We start from the raw sequence: 25,834 nt of genomic DNA on the forward strand, positions 1-25,834 counted from the left end.
TGAATCTGCGAAAGAAATGCTGAATTACTGCACTTGGTGACTTGGAAAGGGTCTGCATTTATATTTCAGATTTTTTTTTTTTAGTTTTACTCAAGTCAGAAGTTGAAAAACAGAACACTGATGAGTCAGCAAATTCTAGCGCTCCACCTCACCCATATAGAAGATGTGTCAAGACTGTAAGGGAGAGCGGCACTGATTATGATTTATAAATAAATGAGACAGGAAGAGGGGTGGCACTGCTGTCAGTTGAGAGCACATGTCATGCACTTGGTATGACAGCAGACAACCCTTGCAGGGTTCGTTAACAGACCCATCCTCCAGCAGTTCCCCCATCAAAACCACTGCCAGAAATTACTGCGTCAACCTCCTGAACACTGTCTAAATTCCAGGTTTCAGAGTGACAGTTGCACAATGGTCTCTCTGAAATCCTTCTAGACTGCTAGGCTTGATTTCTGAAAGGGGCCTAAATATTTACAAATTCTAGGAAAATATAATTTTAGCCTGTTTCAATCAACTCTAATTCTAAAAATAAAATAAAGAAAACTTTATAGCCATAAAACTTGCTTGCTTCTAGCAATGATCCTTTTGTGAAGTCCCAGACAGTGACTTGCCTTGCTGTTTCAATGGGGACTTGTGAACAGACTGACTCATGGAACCGATCTCCATGCTAGAAGCTCAAAGTGTGAAGAGAGGACACTAGCTATACAGTCAACTGCATGTTTTCCTTCACTGAGTCACCTGGTTACTTTTTCGGTTGTAAGTCCAGAGAGTTGGTGTTTATGTTTGAAAATATGCATACACTTCTTTGAACAAAGAAAAAATAAGTGTAGCCACAAGATATGTAACTGAGGAGTATGAAGTCTGAACTTTATACAGGGTTGTCTTTCTTAAGGTGAGCATTACATATGTATTTCAGGATGCTGCTGTTCTCTATTAACCAGTAATAAAAGAGCAATTTATGTAAGTCTGTCATGAGAACATAAACCCAATAGTTTCCATCTTAACTGTTGGTCTAAATGGGCCTCCTTCATGACTTAAGGATCTAAACTTATAAATAAACCCAAACCACATCTGCTAAAGAATATGAACACCATGCAATAAGGTGGCACGTTGAACCCCTCATGCTTTTTTTCCACTGATTTGCAGCAGTTACTTATAATGGGTTCCCTAGCTGCCCTGCCTGTCTGGGCTACCTACGCACGGATCGTCGCACTTGGAAGCACTCAGAGCGCTTCCTAAGGATGTTACAGGTTCAGTATTATTCAAAAGAATCCGCGTTGAAACAAAATAAAACTATAGCTACTAATTACTACAGTTATTAAGCTTAAAGCCAAAGCAATTCAAAGGCTTGAGGGTGCATTGGAAAGCTATTGAAGCTCTGTGCTGTAAAGGAAGGTAACTCTGCAAAGGAGAGATTTTTTTCAGCATTCATGACTGCCTTATATTAACAATTAAATTACTTATTTCAAATGGAGAATGATTTTTAGATGGCCAAATGTACCTTCAGACCTGATTATATCATAAAAATGTCAAGAAGAAAATTTTGGAATTTTTATATGAAACATCCCAAATATATAGCTTTCATACTGAATTATAATTAAATACATATGTTACAGCAACAGTAATCCCCTGTATAGAAACTAAGAAGCACCTGCATCTCTTAGCTCACTGTCATCACAGATAAACTGGTTAATCTGCATTGTTCTTTTTCCCTGGACAGTATTAGGTATTTGAGGCAAATCAGTTCCATTAATATAGGAGATTTCTCTGGTATGCACAACAGACCAAATCATTATCTTAGAATGTTTCACTTAATGGATATATGCAATTTCCTGTGAAGATTTTTTTGAAAGCCTGTTTAAAATTTAAACGTGTTTTATAAAGGCAACACTCTTCACATGGCAGGTGATATACTGCTTGTAAGAAATTAGAGGGGGGAAAAAAAGGAAAATGGAAAAAAAAAAAACCCAAAACCTACTTATCACTTTTGTAGAAACTGTGGCTACCTTAAATCCACAACTTATTTTTGCTCACCTTGCCAGCACATATCTTTAACAAATCTGAGAAACAATTCAAAGGAGGAGGGGCACATTTTTGTACTACAAGTCATCCACCCCAGCTAGCTGTTCCTTATTTGACAATGTGATGTCATTTCCTCTTTTTTTTTTTTTTTTTTTAAGGATGACTTTGTTTAATATAAGTACCAGGGAGATGAGCCACCATCTTTCGAAGTTAAGCATTTCAGACTTCTAACTGCACTTTAAAAAGGTGAAATGATCTTGGTATACTTGGTGAACTCCCTGGTTTTCTGAGGATCAATAGTTCCCTTAAGTTAGCTTAAATCTGTTATTTTTATAAAGAATCATAAACTCACAGAACGGTTGAGGTTGGAAGGGACCTCTAGAGACCATCATTTACTCAGCACCAGAGTTCCACGGTACAATACACTACTGTTCAGAGTCACAAGCTAAAGCACACTCAGTTGCAGGTCCCAGAATATATATATATATATTTCCATTATAGCAGTAATTCTTTAGGGTACAAGGCATGCTCTTACAGCTTTGAGAGATCTGTTTATACACACACTGCCAGCCAGAAATGAACTGGACTCTGATGCAGAAAATGTAGAATAATCACTTAGTGCAGGCAAGAAAAAAAAAAAAAGGTACTCAAATTATAAGAGACTGCACATAAGGTAAACTCTGTAGATACACCCCAAAATATGATTGGCAGGGCAAACAATGTATCAACATTATAGGACAGGTATTTAGGAAGATGATGAAAGAGCTGCAGTTCACCAAAGTGTTAAGCTTGGTTAAAATCTAGGCTACCATTTTCGTGGCCCTGCACAGCACCTGGGAGGGACCTGTAACTTGCTAGTAGAAAACTAATAATTAAATAGCGAGACAATTGCCTTGCCTCTGCTTGTCAAATTTCAGAGGCATATTTAAGGCATGGTACTTTACCCTCCTGAAAATTTTCATGTGAATATAGCCAGCTTACATTTGGGAAATACAAATGCCTTTACAGCTGACTCAGTCATAACCACAATGTTAGACTTATCGTAAGTCTAGGTTTTAATTTGTGTTCCAGTATAGAGAAGTACAACCCTTTTCCTCTAAAATAATTCCTGAACATGTGCCCACAGAAAGGCAGTAACCAGTTCTTCAAAAGTCTTACCAGAAACTCACCGAGGAATGAGTTTTCTTTTTAAATATTTGTCAGATAAATACAGCTAAATTGCTAAGAAGAGAAAATTAGGTTTGTGCACAAAGTGGTGAGGATAAATAGAGCAGTTTGGTTTCCTCCTTTAAATATTTACTAGCTTATAAATGCAGATTTCTGTCTGGGAATATTCCAGTGGCCCAGGAGCTAAAGAAGTAAGAGCGTGTATGATATGTTTTGAGCATTACCAACAGAATGTTTTGATCCACTTAAAAAATCCCACTCTCAGAGTTTAAAGTTCAGTACAGGAGGGTTGATAGAGGGGCTTTCAGCATTAGGATGCATTATCACTTGTCAAGCTCATCAGAGAGACCTTGCCCCCCCAGAGCCTTCAGCATTCACTGTGTGTATATGTAAGTGCTTATATATATAATGTACATATATATTACACACTCTTTTGTCTCTAGATGAAATGTTACAAGTGACAGTTTATCACTGAAATGACAGGGTAAGAGGTCGTTGGTTTGCACAGTGGGAGCGCCAAAACCATCCACGTTGTGGGGGGACTGTGTATGTGGTGGCTTGTGTTGCGTAACCAGCGCAGAGCACGTTCACAGAAAGCAAAAATGCTTAAGAGCTGCGCTGTAAATATTTTAAGGGTACAGTGACGTCTCCAGCTTTAAATGGGACGTACTAGCTACTTTAGAGAGAGAGAAAAAAAAAAAAAAAAAAAAAAAACGGCCGGTACTGGAGATGAAGTCGTGAAGACATGTTTATTCTAATTTAAGCCGTCCTAAAGCAGCGTGCCGAGCACCGTATGAATGCACCGCGCGGTCTGTTTACTCCAAGGCGGGCCAGGAGCTGCTCGCAGGAGGCGCCGATGCTGCTCCGCGCTGGGCGAGCGCGGGGCGCGGCGGCTCCGCGGCGGCTGCGCGAGAGGCCGCTCGACGGCGCAGAGCGCTGCTGCCAGCCCGCAGCTAAGGCGCAGGCAATGCGGAAACGTGTCCTCGCTCGTCCCGACCCGAGCCGTGCCAGGCCGCGGCCCGCTCCCGCGCCGGCCCGTCGCCTTCCCCCGCGCCGCGGCGTGGGCCGCGCTGCCTGAGCGGCGGGCCCGGCCCGGGCTCCTCCTCCTCCCCCTTTGCCTCCCCTCGGCGCCGGCCGGGCCGGGCAGGCGGGGGCGCGGGGCGCTCACTCACCCCCAAACGTGGCCGCCGCTCCGCATGTCCCCGCGCGGCCCCGGCCCCCGCCTGCGCCCAGCCCGCCGCAGCGCCGCTCACTGCCGCCGCCGCCGCCCGCGCGCCTGTCTTTGTACCGCGGGGCGGGGCGCCGCGCTGCCCGGCCCCGGCCGCCGTCGCGAGCGGGGCGGCGGCTTCCGGCGGTGGGACCGCGCCCGCCCGCGCGCGGGCCGGGGCCGCCTCCCCGCGCCCCGGCGGCAGCTGCGCGGTGCGGCGGTGCCGGCGGTGCCGGCGGTGCCTGGGTGCGAGGGGCTCCGGGCGGGCCCTGCCGCGGTAAGTCGCTGTGCGCGGCGCAGGCCCGTCCCGTCCCGCTGCGGCCCGGCGGAGCGCGCGCGAGCGCGGAGCGGAGCCCACGGCGGGAGCCGAGCCTCTGGGGCGGCGGGGGCCAGCCCGCAGCTGGCGGCGCTGGTACCTGGCCGGTCGTACGGAAATAACGCTGTCTTTCAGACGTGCGTCTCCAAGGAGCTCCCTAATTCCTGTGAGCCTTCCTCCGTGGAAAGGCAGCGAGAAATGGACGAGCCGCGACCTGCGCGCGGGGAGCCGGGAGCCTGCCCGGGTGGGCGCCTCTGACCGCGGCCCCGCGCCCCCCGGGCGGGCGGCTGGTTCAGCGCCTGTCCCTGCTCGCCCCCGCCGCGTGGCTCTGCTCGCCTTTTCCTGGTGGAGTCGGCAACGTCCAGGAAGCCTCGCGCACACAGTTGCGTTTTTTTTTTCTTTTGCTGCTGCGTCTTTTTTTACCTGTGAGCTGCTAGGGGCAACTTTTTCCCCTGTCTTGTGATTTGCTTGGGTTCTGTTTCTGATTTTGAGTGAATCTGGCCAGCTACTGAACACCACCTTGCACGACATTCTCCCTAGTTTGTAGTTTAACTTCATGAAGCATGCTGCACGTGTTGTACTGACTATTTGGAGTAGATAGGTTTTAAATCGATTCATCCGGTTTCCAAAGTGTTTTCAGGAGAATGCTCTCCCCAGTTATCATTAGGGTCAGGGAAGGTGAAGGTATTTTTGCCCTCTTGCATTACTTAGGTATCTGTGGTCTTCCTCAATATCTGCAGTGCTTTTTAATCCTGGTTATTTAGCCAGCAGAGTGTGTTCCCTCACTCTTCCCCCCGTCCCCATGCTGTACTTGGCGTTGCTCTGGGTAAATGTCTTTGTGGATGAACTGCAGAGATAGTTTAAAGTTAACAGTCAGAATCTAAATTGTCTGCTGCCGTACATGTGGTGAGCAGAAAGTCATTTCTTTGGTGGTTTTCCCAATTCTAGTATGCTACATACATAGTTGCTAATGGTACTAACAGCCCTAAGTGTTATTATGAATGAATACAAGGAACGAACTTGTTTTAAAATGCACTTCAGAATGTTGACAGGACTTCAGTAGGGCAAGCTCAGACCATGTCAGCTTTGGTGGACCTCAAGGAATAATAGCTAGGCTTTTTAACACATTTGTGCCTGAGAAACTTTGGGCCAGGGCAAAATAACTCCAGCCGTCTCTGGAGATGTTACCCTGTGCTTCTGAACTTCTATTTGCAGGCCTACTTTTGCTCTGCTAGTTAATTTAGGTGTTAGCTTAGGTGCAAATCATGACACTGGTATTTTCTGTCATTGTTAAGTGACTCTAAGGCCTATATTCACTGAAACCCAATTGCCTTAAATTTTTTATTGTTTTACTGAATAAAGATATTTAGTAATGGTGCTACTTGCTGGTAGACCATACTGCAGAAGTAACGTAGTGTTAAGTACTGATATCCTTTCCCTTTAATAGGTTTTGTGGTGATTTGTACACAAAGGAAATGGAATTACCTGCTGACAGTTACCTTCTTTATTTTTCCCTGTTTCTTCTTTGCAATATGAAGTTACGTCTGAACCTACCTCACAATTCTACAGGCACGTGTAAATCACTCTTTGCAATTTAACAATTGCAGTAAAAACTAACTTGCAAATAATCTTGGATATCCTGAGTGGTTAATACTAGTTAATAACAGGTCTGCTGAAAAGCAGCTTAGGTACTATTACAAGAAGCTTAAAATATTTCATGTGTGTCCTGTTTTAGAGGTGGATAACAGATTTGTCTACAGTTAATTGATGAAATGTCTGATTTCTGTGGGGACAGGAAAAAAGAAAAATTTGGACTCCCGTTCATACTGCATTGTGGAATCACTGTGGTGTTAGAAATGCTTTGATCAGAGCTCTCCTCTTTCAGGCTGCTCTGCAGTATGTACTTTGTAACGATCCTGGCTCCCAAGATATTTACTGTTTTCCAGGTCTTAAATACATGAAGATTTTGGTTGCTGTTTGTCTTGGGAGGAGAGACTCCTAAATGTGAATGCCTGCTAGAGAAGAAAAAGGCAAAATCTTTTTTAGGAAGGTACAAAATGACAAAGTTAGAACTTCCTACTGAAAGGTTGACAGAGGAAGCAATATTTTGATATAGAATGTCAAATGAACTCTTACACATTCATTATGTAGATTATGTCATGCCTTTTTTGGTGAGCCAGCTTCTATAAACAATACTTTTTTTTTCAGTAGCTGCCATTTTAAATTTCTTAATCCTACTTATTCACAGAATGTACTTGTGAGCAGGAGGCATACTTGTCATCCGCCCCCCCTCCCCATTTTCAGGTAAGTGTGCCTCAGGTCAGATTACCTAAGTGGGAATAAGTAGTTTAGGCACTTCTTTCCTGCCTTGTTAATGACTAGAAAGGGTAATTGGACTAAGTCCTCGGAGAGAAAGAACTTTCCTGAAGAGATGTAAAGAAAATATTACTTGGATGATATGCTGGTACTTTTACAGCACTTCCAGCGGTGCTTCTGAAGAGTCGAGACAATATCTTACTTTAGTCATATCAAATGTTGCCTTTATGGGCACTTTAGTGAGGGAATCATTGGGACTAGGCTAAAAGACAATGCAGGTGATGGTCTGCAAATAAATCTTGCATCATGAAAAACTGTCTGCCTTTGCTTATATACTTCAAAAATCAGTTGTCATGTTCCTCTTACCTATTCACAAAAAAAAAAAATACAAAAACAGGCTCTACCTCAGGCAGAATCAAGATCACACAGTAGAAGTTAAATTCTGTATGATCATTATATAGGTTAATTTCATATATCTTATTCTGATCCTTATCTTGTGTTCTGCTTTATGATAGAATCATAGAATCACAGAATGCTTGAGGTTGGAAGGGACCTCTAGGGATCATCCAGTCCAACCCCTGCACACGCAGGGTCACCTAGAGCACGGGGCATAGGGCTGTGTCCAAGCAGGTTTGAAGATCTCCAGAGAAGGAGACCCACAACCTCTCTGGTCAGCCCGTTCCAGTGCTCTGTCGCCCTCACTGTTCAGAAATTTTTCCTTAAGTTCCTATGGAACTTTTGGTGCTTCAGTTTGTGGCTGTTTCCTGTAGTTCTGTCGGTGGCCAGCAGTGAAAAGAGGCCAGCACCATCCTCCTCGCTGCCTCCCTTGAGGTACTTCTAGACACTGCTCAGGTCCCCTCTCAGCCTTCTCTTCTCCAGCTGAACAGGCCCAGCTCCCTCAGCCTCTCCTCATAGGGCAGATGTTCCAGGCCCCTGATCATCCTTGTGGCCCCTGGACTCTCTCCAGCAGCTCCACATCCCTCTTGTCCTGTGGAGCCCAGAACTGGACACAATACTGCAGATGTGGCCTCACCAGGGCTGAGTAGAGGGGCAGGATCCCCTCCCTGGACCTGCTGGAGACGCTCTCCTTAATGCAGCCCAGGATCCCCTTGGCCACGAGGGCACACTGCTGCCTCAGGGTCAACTTGTTGTCCAAATGATACCTGATTGAGTGGATCTGCATATGTATATTGAGATTAAGAAGTTTGAAGTATTTTCTTAGTATAGCGATAGAGGCATCATGAAAATGTAAACAAAAATAACAAAAAAAAAATCCTAATTACGTGGAGTTTTGAACATTACCATGTTGAAGCAAGAGAAGTCAGCTGGTGCAGTTATTGATTTAAGAGAAATCATAAGGCATACAGAACTCATCAGAATCACTAGTCTCATGGAACTGGTGGTAAAGGAATATATATAGTGTAGGAGTTGGAAGTTAATGTGCTGATTCATAAGCTATATTGCTCAAATTACAAGTAGATGCGCCTTTTTTCTATTTCTGCTGTGCAGGGGGATGTTGTGCAGCCTGAAGTACTGTGGATCACAGAAAGATGGGCAGTTTTGCCAGGAAGTTTTTGGTTTTGCAGAAACAATCAGTTTGTGAGTAGTGCATACCCATCAGTAAGCAGTGCAGGCTCTTGGATTATAATGGCAACAGTAGGTTACTGTGTAGATCTGATGCAGAAAATCGGGCTTATATAGGCATCATTACTCACTCTTTGTATGAATTCACCCTAGTACAAGATTTTAAAGCAGTTGGATAACTTTAATTTGCCTCTTCAGTCATCTACAGAAACTGACAGAGATAGCAAATCTTTTATGCTTCAGGCATATGGAAGTGGTTTGTGATGCAAACATACTATCTAACATGGAAGTGCCGAATGTCTTTTGTGAGCTCCCATCTGTGTACCTTGATTGCATCTCTGTCTGGATGTTACAGATGCCAAAAGTTTTCCATGGATTTGAAAAGCAGGCACAGAGAGACTGATGAAAAAAAATCCACTAAGGCCGTAGAGGAAGTGCCTTATATCAGACTGCTGAAAGCTGGGAAAGGACATTGTCCTGTGCTCTAGACCCATGGCCTTGTTTTGTTTTGTTCTTCTTATGCGAGAGGCAAAATTGGGTTATATGGACCTGGAGCCCATGTTTGAGTCAGTATGGCTTTTCTTAGGGTATAGTCTTCATTTTGCTCTTGCTTTCATATTTCAGTCAGACTTTTCCATTGGTTTCTGCTTGTAAATACTGAGTACAGAGTGATTTGATTCTGCTCATAAGATTCAACTCAGGTGCCTCTCTAAACAAACAGATGTGTCCTGAGTCCTTCAAGGAAAGATTGGTTTTGGAGTCAATTCAGAAGGCAACAGCATTAGGAGAAAACAAAATTGTTCAAGTGTCAGGGTTCACTGTGGCTGTAAATGACGGATATATGCTTACTTCACTGGTCAGATTTGTATGACTGCAGCTATATGAGGCAGGTATAGGGCAGAATGAGTGTGTTGCATTTCCAGTCTAGCCAGAAGACCCACATAAGGGAGGAAACTCATGGGTCAGTAAAGGAGGGCTAAATTAGAGGTTAGTGTATGCCAGTGTCTAGACAGCAAATACAGACATACTGCAAAAGTCAGTGTGTCCGGGAGTGGAGAGTCAAGATTAAAAAGCCATTTCAAAGGCATGCTGCCTGCATGGGGTAATCATGTGCTCAGACTTTTTCGGCACATAAGCATAAGCTGGGTGAGGGAAGAGATCAAAAAAGGACACAAAGATTGACACAGATTCTGCAACAGCCTAGACCAGAATGGAATTTGATAAATTAAAAATAGCTTCTTGTTCACACTTGTGTTTTCCAGAAATGGCCATAGCCGCATCTATTTTTTCCCATCTGCCCTGTAGTATTTGAATGTTTCACAGGAACATTACTGCTGATATAGATGTTTGGTACAGTGCTCCTGTGCACTGGACAAGAAAATCATTCTTGATTTGATGCAGGTAAGCTGGTCATCAGATTGCCTAGCTTTGTGACTGTAAGGCCCTAGGGCAGTACTGTTCTCCCTGGGATTTGCTTAGTCTGTATTAGACTAGCCCAAACAGAGGATGCTTTTAGGGCAGTGTTGAGACTTTCCAGTGAAGGATGTTAGCAAGACTAGTAGAAACAGAGGAGCTGATTCATGTCCTCGTTTAACTGCCTTGTTGCTTCTCATCTGCTCCTTTATAAAACAAGGAGGCTTGCTGTCAGCTTAGCAGTTCAGTGTGTGTTTTTATGCCCTTTAGGCATAGGGTTTCACAGAAGTGTGGTGTTTTGCTTAATGACATTCTGGGGGAAGTTCCTGGAATCTACCTACCTGTACTGTCAGGGTCCATATCATAGCTGAAATTGCTTTTTTGTCCTTTCAAAACACATGTATTCTGCCGCCTTGTTCTATCATCTTTGTTTTACCGTTCTACTTCACTATTTTTTTTTTCCAGTGGGTGTTTTCTGCCATGATGATCTCACTGCATACATGGATGCCTTCCCCACATGTAATCTAAAACCATGAACATAGAACCTTGGGATGTAATAGCACAGTATTTTGCAGGTGGACATAGGTTTGTGGTGACTGCTTCAGAACGACTTGAAGCTCTATGAGTGTGCGTAGCATTTACCTTGAGCCGTTATACTCTGTCTTGTAAATTAGCATTCCTAAATGGACAAGGTTAGCTTGCATCTGAAATCTGCAAAATATTGTGTAGATAGAGCTGTGGCATTTCTTATGTTTGAGGTTTCCACTGTTTTCCTCCTCGTAAAGAGTATTTCTGATACAGAGGTGTCTAAACTGGTTCTTGCACAAGTGTAAGGTTGTTAATTTGAGGTCTATGCAAGTCACCAAGATAAGAGGTGTGAATCAGGTCTGGCTGGCTGACTGTGGAAAGAACCAGTCCCAGGGGATGTGGTGTATTTCAGCACGTTGCGGTGCTGAGAGCACGTATGACCATGGAGTTGATCTGCAGGTCCAGTGTTGTATTGCATGACCAATCTGAGGTGAATGGATTGCAATGTTGGTCAAGGTGGGGCAAGAGCTCTTGGGAATAATAAAGTATTTTCAGCACATGTACCTTTTGGATAGTTCATAGTGACAAGTTGAGATGGTCTCAGTCTTGCAAAGTTTTCACAGTTGGGTAGCAGATTTAATTGACATTGGGAAGAATGATACTAGCCAGTTTTTTGCTTTTTCTTTGCCATGCCTGTGGTTTATTCTATCATTTTTATCTGTTAAACACAATGCCATGGCATACTCTTTGGATAAAATCATTTACTTATAGAATAACATCCACAGGTAGGGCTGAGGATCTGTACAAAATAAATAGTAAATAAAACTGACACTTGACTTGAGGGGCAAATCCAAATGAGAGTTTCTTGGAATGACTAAGTATCAGTGTTTTTATCATATCTTTGATTTTCACTGTTTTATGTAACTACTCAGTTTTCTGATGCTTGCTTTGCCAGTAAACAGCACCTAATTATTCATCGACTTTCTGTGAGTACTGTAGTCAAATGTGTAACTGTTTAGTTTTGGGACATTTACTCTTTTTTTTTTTTTTAATGTGGATTTGTTGTAATGAGATTGAGCTGTTGAACTTAAGTGCTGTGATTGAAGTATGCTTGAACTGAATTTGCTGTTGAACTTAAGATATGGGAAGGACAAAAGCATATATATGTGGGAAGTATTTTGGTTGCGGAGTTGGAAGTAGCTCTGCAGAAAGGTAAGTGAGGTGAGGCCTGGAGTGGCAGCGTTGCATACATGTGGCTTGTGGCACAGCTAAGAGCAGCATTTAGCAGTCCAGAAGTTGCTGTAGTCTTGAGACCACACTCCCCTTCTTCAGTCAGCACTGTCACTGCAAATTTGGGAGCTAGAATTCCTTTGTGGAAAGATCTTCTCTTCCTTTCAGACTGCTAAGAGTCTTTGTACAATGATGACAGAGCTGCTGGTCATTGGTAAGCCAGTATAGCGCATTGCAGTTCGTGTGGCAAATATGTCTGGCCTTCGGGAAATGAAAAAATTGCCAGGCAACAAGGGTACAAGAAGGACCTTGGTATCAAAATTAATCTCCCTTTCCATCCCTGGATAATTTTCTCTGTTTTGTTATCCCTCTGTCCTCTGTGCTTCCTCCTCCTTTGCCATTCCTATGTGCTCATAAATACAGAAAGAATAATATTTCTTTGTAATTTAGCACCAAGGAATCCTTTTCCAGATAAACTTCAACATTTCCAGGAAGTCATAGATACTTCTCTTTAAAGCATAATGAGTTTGTCTTTGTTTTCTCCTTCTCTAATTGGCACTTTCAATTCTAATAAACCAACACCCACAAACTATGCAGCCACATGATCTTTTCAGTTAATACAAATCGTCATTTCCAGTCCAATAGACTCTGTTAATTGTGCAAACCTGCAACACACCCATAAAGCACCGATCTTAGTTTGTTATGCAATGATGAATCATGAAGGAAATGTGGAGTGTAATTAAATACAGTGATGTAAAGATAGTAGTATGAAGCTAAAATCAAAGTGTAAGTGATAATCATCTGTATTAAATGTTTGTTTCTGCATGTTGTTTTCAGAAATTACCTAAATGATAACTTATCTGGCAGCTGCACACATGCTTGGCATATGTTTTGACAAGTTAAAAAATGACCTGAAAATCTGTAGGCAAGCTGAGTAAAGTCTGCTATCAAAATAGTCTTTTGGAGGAACAAAGGTATGTGACTCAATGGCAGATTTATAATTTGTAATCCTGGTGTGATCTCACAAGTTTTCTGGTCTTCCTGGAAGCACTAGTTTCTAAACAAGGCTGTCATGATTTTTTTTTTTTTTTTTTTTTGTGATATGGTTTCTAGTAATACAGGTCTTATCTTTAAGACCCTGACTCTAGTATGGAAAATTGCTCTCTGTATATTGATTGAGAACTTTGGATTATGTGGAGTCCAGGTATTCTGGTGATGAGGATTTTTTTTTTCTCTTTATTCCTCTTGTTATAACTTCACCAATAAGATCTGCATACAGAAGGGCACACGTAGAGGGGTGTGTGAGTGCATGCAGGTGGTAGTCCTCCCCACACTTTTTTTTTCTTTTTCTTTTTCTTTTTTTTTTTTTTTTTTAGCACTTTCCAGCCTGCTCACTGTGTATGAGAGCATTTGCTTCTGTATTTACTTGTCTTGAAGACAAAGCAAGTGCCAGTGATGAACTCCAGTATATTCTTGGTAAACACGTGAAGAATTGCTCCTCTTATCCATCCGGATGGTATTGTATGCCAGAGCAGTAGCTGACAGCAGTTCATGTGCGTTGTCTCCTGATGTCAGCTGGCCGGTTCCCAAGAGATAGCTTGTATTCCAATAGAAAACAAAGATATTTGAGAAGTACTTGTAATGGAAGTAATATCTGTTCAGAATCAGTGGGGTGTGCTTTTTTCGTTGTTTTGGGTGTGTTGGAGCAGTGTTGAAGAAAACAAATTGAAGTTTTGAATTTGACTTTTCTGTCTCTCTGTGGATTGAACTAAAACTGAGAGATTTTTATGTGGGAATTAACATATAATATATAATTAAAATAACAATAACCCTGTATGAGGGTTGTCAGTGGGTATATCCAAGCTTGGCCCTGTAGTTTCTGGTTACAGATCTATTGCCTGTGAGTTTATCTAGCTCCATTTTGAGAGTGCTGAGTGTGGCTATCTGTACAATCCCTAGTTGTAGGAAACCCAGGCCATTCCCTGGTCACTTGGTAAAGTGTTTTCTTTTATCTGCTTTACTGTGATTTGCTGCTAGTTTCAGCAAGAGCCCTCACTTTTAGTATTGCCATGTCTAGCAAATAACCACACCTGGTGAAGGTTACACATCCAGCTTATTTGCTGTGTTGATTGGTTTTGTAAAGCTCGATCATAAAACTTGCAGTTTCTCGCAGCCTTCTGCCAGCCTCTCCCGCCTCTCTTCGTAAGGCTCTATCCCTTTCATTGTCGTAGCTACCCTTCCCTTTGCCTTTCTTACCTGCGCGGTCACCCGTGGTTCAGAGAGCAGAGCCGCACGTGGTACCCAGACATGGGCTCCCCAAGGCTTGGACAGCCCCACCCTGTCTGGTTTGCCGTATCCTTCCTGGAGAGGCCTGACATTTTGTTGGCTGCTGCCCCATGTTGAGCTGTTGCTTTTGGAGTGCTGTCGTGTATGACATTGAGATCCCCTTTCTGAGTTGTAATACTCGGTTCTGAGTTCAGCACTGCATAGGCTTGGCTTGGCTTAACATTCCTTTTCAAATATATACTAGCATATGTTATTTGCACTGAAGCTCCTATGCTTCGTAAAGCGAGTAAAGGCCGTGGGAGCCATTTTCCCTGAAATGTAAGGGAAATGTCTTTAAAACATTTCCACAGTTACTGTCAGGCTGATGTGCTTAGGTAGCTTTGCTCTTGCAGAAATCCATCTGAGAAATGGAAACATCCATGTTTGTTTGTGGTGACTGTACTATTGATTGGAAAAAAAAAGACTAATTGACTTACATTTTAATTTTTCTGTACATATACTCAGTTTAAGGAAAGATTGCTGAGGAATAAAAGTGCATGCTTGTATTAGGGGGAGCATGCAGTGAATTTATTTCGAAGTATTTTTCACAGTGAACAGACTTGCTTCAGCAGTTAGCATGGCAGTTTTTTGTCTGTGTGGGCCTTTTTGGTTGTTTCTTGTTTTTGTTTTCTGTTTTCCCCCGCGATTTTCCTGGTGGTTGTTGGAGGGTATTCTTGTGTTTAGACTTGGAGCGGCAGTCCAAGTTACAGCAGTCAGTATAGTAAGTCAGTTGCAGGTTAGTTTAAAAACAAAAAGAAATGGCATGCTGGCTGAGCCTGGCCTGTGTTCCCATGCTTGGTCAGATATTCCTCAAAGGCTGACCCTTGTTTGTCTAATGAAAGACTCCAGCTGAACTCCATGGTGAAGCGCTCGTGGCAGGAGAGTGAATGGCTCTGAGCAGCTGGTGTTCTCCAGGTGGACGGGAAAGGTGCTCCTTGGAGGGCGCAGGGTGAGCTCCTGCTGGCCCCGAAGGGCTAGTCCGGAAAGTCCTTGTGTGTTGATGTCAAAGGGAGGAGGAGTGACCAGAGCGGGGAACGAACTGTGAAGCTGTTTTTCGTGATGCTGTTAGAGCTGGCTGCTGCATGCAAGACAGGAGGTGAAGGATATGCCTAACAAGCGTCACTTTCCCCCATTTCTTCTGTGTTTTCATAACTGCTGGTGGACCCTATCAGAGGAAGTGCATAGGGTGGAATAAAGCATTATGGATTATGTAAAAATTATAATAACCAATTTTCCAGTAAAGAGTTAGACACATTATCAGGTGGGAATAGAATGGGTCTTGAGTAGGAAACCCCAGTGTAGCATATTTAAGGATTCCTGAGGATCCTGTCTCCTCTCTCATTTTTCATGTGGAATAACTGTGCTATACCTGACGCTTTTGCTTCTGTTCCTCAATGCATGCTTTAAAATTGCTGTGGACAGCAGGAGAAATCAGACTCAAACCTGGAGAGGAGATGTTCTTTTGAGCATTACCACTTCCTCTGTAAGGAACATGAATAGGCAAAACCTCCATCTGGAAGTCTTAACTGGTCTGTATTTCATTTCAGCCGCTGGTGGTTGGGCCAGACAAATGAGCAGGGATTTATAACCTGCCTCAAAGCCCCAGGATGTGATTCTCCAGGGTATGGGGTATTCAGATGCCAGTTGGCTTTTAGAGAAATGAAGGTGCCTAGTAGTCTTTTATGATACTCAAATTATGTCAGGCATATTTAACCACTTGAATTTACAGTTTCTTGTAAATTATGTAAATTGAATCGTCGCCATCCATGCTTGAGAAGCTGGAGCAGCTTGCAGGTAAATTAGTTTCTGGTAGCTGGTGTTTATTTTGTAACAAAGATATCAACAGCGTTATGTGGCAAGCAAGTGAAAAGGAAGAAATGTCGCGAGAGTCATTATTTCTTGATGTTAAAGTGAAAGGACTGGCTTGATAATTCAGCCTGATAGCTGAGTAACCCTGAGTCACTTGATATAAGACTTGACTGCTGAAGTCAGATTTCAGCTAGCTGGGATATCCCAGTTGGTAATCGTTTTTTGCTGTAAAGCTGAATTATTTTTCCCCTTGGGTGGTGGAGAGGGAAGAGCCTGTCAGCATTTTCCACATGCTAATGTGAATACACCTGGCCTTCCTTTAGAGTTGACTTGTGCAGCTGTTCTGCATCTCTCATCTGCTTGAAGTTCTGGGGAAATTGGCACGTGCCAGCAGAGTCCTGATAGTGATAGCATTGCCTTGTAGCAGAAGTTGTGGCTTCAGCTACATTGCTTTGTCAAGTAGTCTGCAGAGTGAGATCAGAAAGCAAATTAATTGGTGGTTCACAGTGTCTGCTGAGGAGAGGTTTTTGGGATCCCAGCTCATGAGTGATGTACTGTGGAAGAGAGAAAGGCAGAGACTCCAGTGCTGCTTTTGGAGGCACTTTCCTGCAGAGTGGGAAAAGTGCTGAGATCCTTCATGTCATGCTGATGAATTCAAGCTGAAGAGGTGAGGTGAGATTGTTCTTCTTAGGGGTCCTGCAGGCCTCCTTGTATCAGGAGGATTTAGGGAGTCTAATGATGAGAGAATGAGGAGAAGTCATCCCAGGAGGATTCCTGAGCAAAAAGCAGCAAGCTGTTTTAAACACAGGAGATGGCCATGGCAGAGGTGAAAAGTACAGGGTGTGTGAAAGGAACAAGGAGACAAGTAGGAGAGAACAGGGTCTGACAGATAAATATGCTGCTGTGAAAATTCAGTAACAAAAGAAGGAAAACTGTCAGAGCTGCAAAAGAAAAATTTCTGTGCGAAGAGCAGTCATCCATGACTTAGGGAGTCTTAGGGAGTCTTGCTTGGACAAAGCAGTAAGAGAGGAAAGGTCGTTGCTCACTTGACTGTTTCTGGACTTGCGTTCGGAGTGTGTGTGGGGGGGACACAGCAAGCACTTGGCCAAAGGTGCGAGTGCAGCCGAGCCCCTCTCCAAGGGGATTGAGGCACTTGGCAGAGCCGCCTCGGGGGCGGAGGAGAGACTGAATGCTTGCAAGGTGCAGCCTAGCATCTGATTAAGAGTTGGTCTGGGATTGCAGTATCAGTGCTGCAAAGCATAAATATTCGGTGTGTTCCCCTGCGGGGGAGAGGGGAGAGCTGTATATGTTTTTTTGTTTGTTTTTGTTGCTAAGATGTCAAAACATCAGAGATACATTCTAGCAGCATGGCAGGGAAAAGGTTAAGCAAAGGTACTGTAGCTAGTGTCACAGTTGCAGCCTCACCTGGGCCTCTGGCCAACAAAGCCAGTATTTCAGGTTGGGTAGGATTCAGAAGAGACTAGCCTTCCTCTTAAATATGTTAGATCTAGCTGCTGCCTTTGAAGAAATTCAACAGGAAAACAGGAATGAAACAAAAGTGAGGGCTATCATTTGCACTACTATATATATATATATATATATATTTTTTTTTTTCCCTCCTGTGGTACAGTGAAAATGCAATTGTGTTTTAGCTGCACGACCTGAACAAGGAAGGTCATGCCACATATTCTCCAAGGCTGCTATGGGTTTTGAATGGTGCTCAAGTCCCAGGCTCTAACAAGCTTTCGAAGACCCTTGCTGTTTCCTGGAAGGTGCCAACTGTATCTCCAAGGAAAGCCTGCAAGTGCTGTGTGTTGATAGTAATGCTGAGCTCCTTCCTGGCAATGCTTGCTGAAGGATGACTCGCCCCAGGAAGGGCCAAGTCTTACTTTTATTTGGCTAGGCTCTTTCAGTGCTATATTTAATACACCAGTCACCGTTACATCTAGCCTGTAGAGTTCCTAGAAAAATTTCTTTCAGGGCAGGTAAGTCCTTATGGATGGAATGGGATGCGGGACACAAGTCAACCTACTGAGCTGTGTTCTGGCCCCCTTAACTTCTTACTTGCAATTCAGAGATGCAGTTCTCTGGAGCCCACATTATAGAATTCTTGAAGTATTAGCACTTCCACATGTGATCTTGTCTACCTATCTCTTTTCTCGATATCACCTGCTGATTGTTCTTTTCAGAGAATTAATTTTCCCTGCTTGTAAAACTTAATGACTCGGCCATGTGCAAAGATTATAAAGCTGTGGGAGCTGGACCTTTAAGGAGCAGTTTTCTGAGCCTCCTGGCAGTGATTGTGCCATGGCACAGAGAGGTACTTGAGCCAAGAGGATCATGGTGACCTTGAGTTCAGTGGCTGTTGTTTGCCTCTTTAGCTCAAAGTGATAGGAACTTTGGATAGGAGGGAAACTTGATAGCCAAGTTAGCTTTTTTTTAATGAGGAAAGTCGTACCTCTAGAACTTTTTTTTTTTTAATCCTTCTATAAGGAAGCTGATATTGCCAGCTCCTTTAAGCAAGGCACAGAATTAGCTGAACCCTTTCTTGTTTGTCCACAATATCTGTTCCTCTATTGCTAATGATGATGGAGATGCTGCCTCCTTCTGTACTTAGGCAGTGACTGTCATTTTTCATAATGGTGCTGATAGGAATTTAGTTATTTGTATTGGGCTCATCACACAACCTCTGGAGTTGCCACAGCAGGCAGCGTAAGTTTTCTTTGTGACTTCCTTTTGCTTTAACAAACGTGTCAAGTTCAGAAATGTCATCCTTACCTTACAACTTCTCTTACAGTTAGTCTTTCTTAGAACTGGTAGGGCGATTTACGTAGCTCCCACCTCTGCTTGCTTAATCCATAGTGTTCTGCAGTAGCTGTACCAGATGATACAAAAAAAAAATATTGGAATGCTAAGAGGGAAAACTGGAATGCTTTCTTACTGGCAAAAGAGACAAAGCTAATGAGGATGTTCTGTGAGGAATGGTTAGTGAGGGTAACTTACTGCCTGGCTGCCAATATCCCTTTGACTGGTTCTGCATTGACTGCAGTCCATTTTGCCAGCTGAGGCAGAGAGTAGAAGTCCTTATACTTGTGACTGATTTCTGTCTTGTGAATTAAGCTAAATGTGGTGACCTGATATGATTGAGCCCTCAGTTTTTGTCTGCAGTATTCATGCTATTAGTGTTTAAATGATTTGAAGATCTGAGAGGCAAGATACTGGCAGCTGTTATAAAACATGGTCTGCATAACTAATACCATATAAAGAACTTGGCACTAGAAGCCTTTTCTAAAACAGGAGGAAATTTATTTTCTGGATAGAAATGTATTACCTCCCGAAATCCTAATTTGTATGTGCAGGTAGAATTATCTGTATCCAAAAAGCAGCATGCTGTAGGCCAAATGCAGAGAAAAGGGAACAGCCTGGAAGAGTCTTCAGGTACAACATAGGCATTCTCAGGGGCATGTGTCCCTAAATATCAAAGTATGTTTCTGGCTGTGCTATAAACATGTTACCCAGCAAAGGCTAAAGTGGTTCTAATGTTTTATTTTTCCCCTAGCTACTTAGCCTTTCGTGAGCCAGTCTGTCACAAACATCAGTAATAGAACATTGCCCATGGTAGTAACAAGTACTTACATCACCAGGAAAACAATTACCTGACTGCATATTTGCAAAGAGATAGGATTCTCATATGAAAAGACATGCTTGAGAAACAGCAAGAGAATGGCACCAAGTATTTAGTATTTCTCATTCGGATCTTTTCACTTCTAAAAATATTAATTTCTTGCATGATCTAGTTACCTGTCATACAAGTTCCCAGTGCCATGACACCAAATGTTTACAGTCTTTCAGTAAGACTTTGAAATAAATGGTTTTGTAATGCAGAGTGCTTCTTACTATGGGCAGGGCAGAGCTGTGTATATAGAGTGTAGGCCTCAGGGTGCATGAGCCAGTCCTGAATCCTCACGTGGGTGACAGCAGGTTCTAGATGCAGCTTAAAAAAAAAAAAAAAAAAAAAAAAAAAAAAACTTGTCAAAGAGATTTGCTGGTGCAAGGTATCAGGTTCAAGACTAAGCATAGAAAGAGGTCTCTCAGGTGCTAAATCATGAGGAAGGTTCCCAATCCTGAAGCAAAAAGAAGCTGCCTTATTTGTAGTCTCAGTAGCGACATAATTAAGTTTGATCTAAGTGTATAACTGTTTGAAATGGAAGCTGTTTCTACTGCCTTCTTAAATTACTTGGCATGTTTCTGTACGCTGCATTAAAGCCATGTTCCTCTTGACAGAAAGAAAGTGTATTTTGGAAGCTTTTACAATGGAAGAATTTAATATACTTTGTAAAGCTGGAACAAATTGAACTGCTTTGATCTTTTCTGTCCGGAACTGGGAGCTTAATTGTTGGTAAAACCTTAGTCCCACTGAAATCACTCTGATTTCTCAAACTGGTGGTATAGACAGGCTTGATAACACAGACTAAGTCTACAGGTCTTTGTACAAGCAAAAATCATACCTTAGCAATTATTATGCCAGCTCAAACTGTAATAAATCGTGCATGTTCGGATAATCCTGTCACACAGTCTGTGTGGCAGAACAAAGATGGATGTGATATTCTTGAATGTATTTCTGCTACTATGTTCTCGGTCAGATGCCTTTTGACTGTGGCTGCCCCGGCTGTATCTGCTTAGCTTGTGTTGCCTGCACAAAAGCAGGGCATGAGGGCATTTAGGTCCTATTTCTGTTTCTGAGTTACGAATGCATGCTTCCTGGGGAGAAATGTGCTGCCCCTTACAGGATGGAAGATGTTCTCTTTTTTCTGCTTCATTCATCACCCCTCGTGGTTTGCACTTCTGTCCTGTGCTATTGCTTGGATTAAGGAAGGTAAACTTCGTTCAGAAGGTATTTGCCTTTAGAACTATTTTTGCATAGATTAGAGAAACTGGTCTATTCAGAACTGATGCTACTGAGACACTGTTAAGGAGCTGCAAGAGCAGGGACATTTTAGAAGACTGATTTCCTCTTCTTGCCCCAGGACCCATCGTGTCTTTTGTTGTGAGAACGGTACCAGGGGAGGTCTTCTGAGCCAGTTATTTGCTGTTCCTTAGCTTAGAAGATGCTTTGGAAAGCTACATTCTTTGCACAATTTAGTTATCAAACACAGGATTTCCTCCCTAGTGTGGAAAGAAATGCTGTTAGAACTGGAGCTGAAGGCACTGCTGATTCATTACCATTATATGCCTCTTGCACTCTGAACTCGGCACAAGCAAAATTCTCCTGCTGCTGTCTGCCCCACCCTATCCAGGCCTTCTAGAAAATACCCTTCTGTAAAAACTCTTGCCTTCTAATTTCCATAGTGAAGCTCAAAAGTTGATAGGTTGTTGCGAAAGGGTTTGAACATCGCAGTCTTTCTTCAGGCTACAGGAAGAGCTTCCCAGAAGCAAGACCTGTAGCAAAATGAATAAAAATAAATTAAATAAATAAAGGTGCTCAGCAGAGAGCAGAGGAAGCTAGCAGAAACAAGTACCTGAATCCTGCTGCATGACAATGACTACCATGACAGACAGTGAGAAACTATTAAGATTCCATGTCTTCCTAGAGAGAAGATTTATATGCTGTTATTGCCATTGAACTGTGAGAACATATTTTGAAGTTGTTATTAAAACCTCTCCCAAATGAATGGAAGTTTTCTGAGTCTGACATATCTTTGCTTTCTGGTTTGTTCTTGTTGTCATTTTTGTTGTCATTTTTGTTTGATTTTTGTTTTACTTGTTCCTGTTATCAGGAATCATGGGGAGAAGGTGCTGGTTGTTCAGGATGTAGAGATCTCGGGGAGAGTACACAAGCACAGAACACCAAGTGGAACAGTGCGGATGCTTCAAGATCCTGCCTCCCCAGTCATCCAGGTCAGATCCATAAAACAGAGTAGGCTTTATCTTCTAGCTTGCATATTGCTCTTCCACCTGTGGAAATGAAACAGGATGGAAAATGAATTGCTAGTGCATGTCTAGCTCTTCAAGGCAGGGTCAAATTGTTCCTGGAGCAAGCACCCAGTGAAACCTTAGCCTGACCATTGCTCGGCATGTTTAAAGTAGTGTCCTGTAGGGGCTCTTTTGTATACAGGGCAGGAGGGTAAATCAGATCAACACTTGTGAAAAAAGTTGCTCTTAATGTTTTGTCTTTTGTATCAGTTTTTGCCTTTACTGCCCAGATGTTTGGGTGAAGAGAGAGAATTCACTGTTAATTGTCATTACGATCAGGTGCTGCATAGCTGGGGTAATCATGGGTGGGGTGATTTGTGAAGTAGTCAATCATTTGCAATGTCAGTTTTTAACATGAGAATGCTTGAAGGCTCTGGTTACTCCTTAAAGGAATATGGGACTCTTTACTCTGTCAGTTAAGTTATAACAAGGCTAAGGGAGAGGAGCATTGGTAATATACTTCCAGCAAAGGGGTGGGACCGGTAGATCAAGTGACTGTTAAGCACCCACCTGGCTGAAGAGTGGGAGGAAATGTTAAGAGATGGGCTCTGGTTTGGCTCTTCGACTCTCTGAGCTTACTTCCTTTTTCGGCTAATTGGAGGCACAATTCCAGCAGTGCTGAGTTTAGCTGGAAACAGTGAAGGTATACAAGCGAGGAAGGGATAATCTAATCTTGAAGCATTTCTTAACAATTTTGTTTCAGGCTCCTGACACTGGTTCAGGAAATGCCTGAGGGTAGGTGAGTCGCCTTCTGGACTTTCCCTTTTGCATTTGCAGTTCTCTATTTAAAATAAGCGGTAAATGGTGTTTTAATGCTTTTTAAAGAGGCAGCGTTATCAGGAAATTAATTTGAGTTACATGTGGATAATTGAGAATCAGCAGCCTCTCCATGTTTCTACTACCTCAGTGAAGTTGTCTTGTTTTTCAGAGTGGCTGGTTTCACTTTAAGTAGTGTACAAGTAGCCATTGTTACTGCAGAGAGGGAGGTCCTAAAAATTGTAATCCAAGCCTGTATTTAGATGTACAGGAGCTGTAATGCATAAACTAGATTAAGCAGGCACTGCCTTGGTTCTCCCCTTGTGGCAGTGTCATGCCAAGAGTGTTAACGTAGTGTGAACATGAACTGGTTTGGAGAGGTGATCTGTTTGTTGGACCAGTGTGCCTGGAAGAGCAGTGGTGCGGTAGGATTTGGTTTTGTTGTGGCCTGTGGTGTATTCTAACACTTGTTTTTTTTTTTTTTTTTTTTTCCTCCTCTCTGGATTTCTGCAGGTTTTCTGAGGCTGCTCTTCACACTTTTCTGGGGAAGCAGAGTTCATGGGATGGGAGGTGTAGAATGAAGTATCGTGTGTGTCCAGGTAAAAGTGAGCACACTGCAAATTAATGGACTCTGCCTAGTCTCAGCTGTGAGCACTACAGATTCATCCTGGAGTGAATGCCAAGACAGTTTAGGTCTCTAGCTCCGCACAGTGGTGTGCAGAGCTTGGTGTGTCTGAACTGATTCTGGCTCACTCTCTGCTCATTCATTGTGAACCTAATGCTTTGGGCTATTGGATACGTCCAAACCACAAATCCTAAGAGGCGGCTCTTCTAGAATCTGGTTCATGTTTGTGGAGCTGATTGGCAAGGTGTTTGGAATTTTTTTTATGTCATAATTTGTGCTGTGTCACATTGTTTGCTTTCGATTCAGTTTGCCTCCAGCAGCAAACATGCCCATGGGACTATAAAGTTACCTTTTAGAATCATTATTAGTCTCTCATATGTAGCTATAACTAAAAGCTGATTTTTAAAACAGACATTCTCTGGTGATTCATGCCCAAAAGTAACCTAACTTGGCTAACAGATATTATCAAATGGTAGGTTTTATCAAGTGTGTCACAATTTGCTTCCCTCACCCTGTGGTTACTAAAGATGAGTAAAGATATTCTAATGAATGTCATACGTGAACTAGAACAGCAGGATGAGCCTAGATCCCACAAATATCAGAATTTGGGACTTTTTACATTCTTGTTCTGTGATTCATAACCCTCTTTTTTATGATCTGAAAATTTGTTGTGAATCATTCATAAATAGTATTACTCTGATTTGGTCCAGACAGGACCGCATTGACCACTTGATGGCTTCTGACACATGGGTCAAACTTCTGTTTCCTAGTAAGAAAAAATAATCCCCATATGGAAACTGCTAGATAGTCTATTTTATATTCATGCCCATGTCCATCTGGCTGTTCTGGGAATGCATGAATAATGAAATGAATTGCTCAGCATATGCCATATCTACAACTGAGGAACAATTTTTTGTTCCAGATTCCTTCTACATATTATCATGGACAACCTACTTTACAGTACAGGCATTAACACTAAAGAGGAATCAAGTTCTTGGAAAGGTGCGGCTTGCTTTTAAGTTGTTTAGAATGTGCTTTGTGGAAAATGACCATAACACATGTCTGTAAGTTGCATGCTGTTTGGATGACGTTTAATCCATGGCTATACTCAGCAACCAGAAAGCAATTAAAGCAGTTTAACACCAAATATTTCTTTATTAGTACTCAGATAAATTCCTGATAGGAAAGTTTATTAAAAAAAAAAAAAAAAAAAGGCGGGGCGGGGGAGGGAGGCACAAGCTGATAAAATTCTTGGAAGACCTTTACAGGCAAATAAAATGTTTTAACATATTTTGCTACATTCTTCCCTGTTATCAAATAGTTGATTTTTTTTTTAAATGAATGTTTATGCTGAAATGTAACAATGTGTGCTTTTTATTTACTGCCATAGCATCAGTGATCTCTTACTAGAATTAAGGTGCATGGCAATAGGCTATTGGAAATATGTATGTAATGCTTAACTAAATATGGCCACTGAAGCAGAGTATGGATTTGTCCTGGATACCCCCAAACTTGCCTCACTTGTCCCTTCCTTGCAGTCTCTCTGCAATGATAATAAATTAAACTGTATCTGTGTCACAAAGCATTCATAGAAATAGTTTCGATATCATAGGAATACTACCAATAGAAAGATTGTAGGGTTCATTTAGATAGAGTCAGGAATACAAGTCATTTCCTAGGTCTTTGCGCTTTAGACAAGCAGTTGTGTGATTTCTAAATAGCTGCTTATGAATCAGGAGTCTGTGGTGGCGTGTTAGTGAATCGTAATGAAGGAAGAGTGCTTCCATGAACATTTGCAGAAGCTCTGGGATTTGAGGAAAGATGCGTTAGAAGTAGCATAAAATACGGAAAGGTGACCGTGGAAGGGCATTTAACAGGCAAGTTGCTTGGAATACAGGGTCTCAGTTTCAGTGAAATCTGTAGCACTGTAGGGAGAACTTTAGAGAACTGCCATGCTACAGAATGAGTCCTGAAGAGCAGCATGAAATGAGATGTGGAAAGTGGAACAAATTGCAGAAATCACGTGAGAGTTTTTGGCTGCATCTTATGTGTCAAACTCCATTTTTTTCCATTGAGTTTGTTGGAAGAATGGTTTTTGAATCATCCCATAGAAATACGGCCCTCTTGTGGGTCACATGCATTGTTTCCTTCTCTTATTTTAAGCTTCTGAATTACTTTGATGAAAGGTGCTAAAGTGAATTAAATAACTGCCTAAAACAGTCTTTTGTGAAAGCACTGAGGTGAGTGCTACCTGGTATACTTTAAAATGAGTACTTGTCTCTCTAGATATTCAGACTTTTACTGAATTCAAGACACTTTGCAAAGAGAAAGCGTACAAACCAATTATTTATTGACTAATGAATGCAATGTTAGGTGGGACTAATGAGTTACTAGACTAAGCAGTGATTTATCCCTCATCTCATGAAGCAGCGAGTCCTTGCTGACCGGACAGCCACCAAACAGGAGGGGAGTGGTTGGCACCTACTCTTTGAAACAGGTTGATGGTTAATGTTGATGCCTTTGTTTTTTGTTTGTTTTTAATCCTTTTCCATGTTAATATTTC

This window comes from Tinamus guttatus, unplaced genomic scaffold (genome assembly GCF_059628265.1).
Source record: "Tinamus guttatus ecotype Peru unplaced genomic scaffold, ASM5962826v1 Tinamus_guttatus_pri_ptg000515l, whole genome shotgun sequence".
NCBI lineage: Eukaryota > Metazoa > Chordata > Aves > Tinamiformes > Tinamidae > Tinamus > Tinamus guttatus.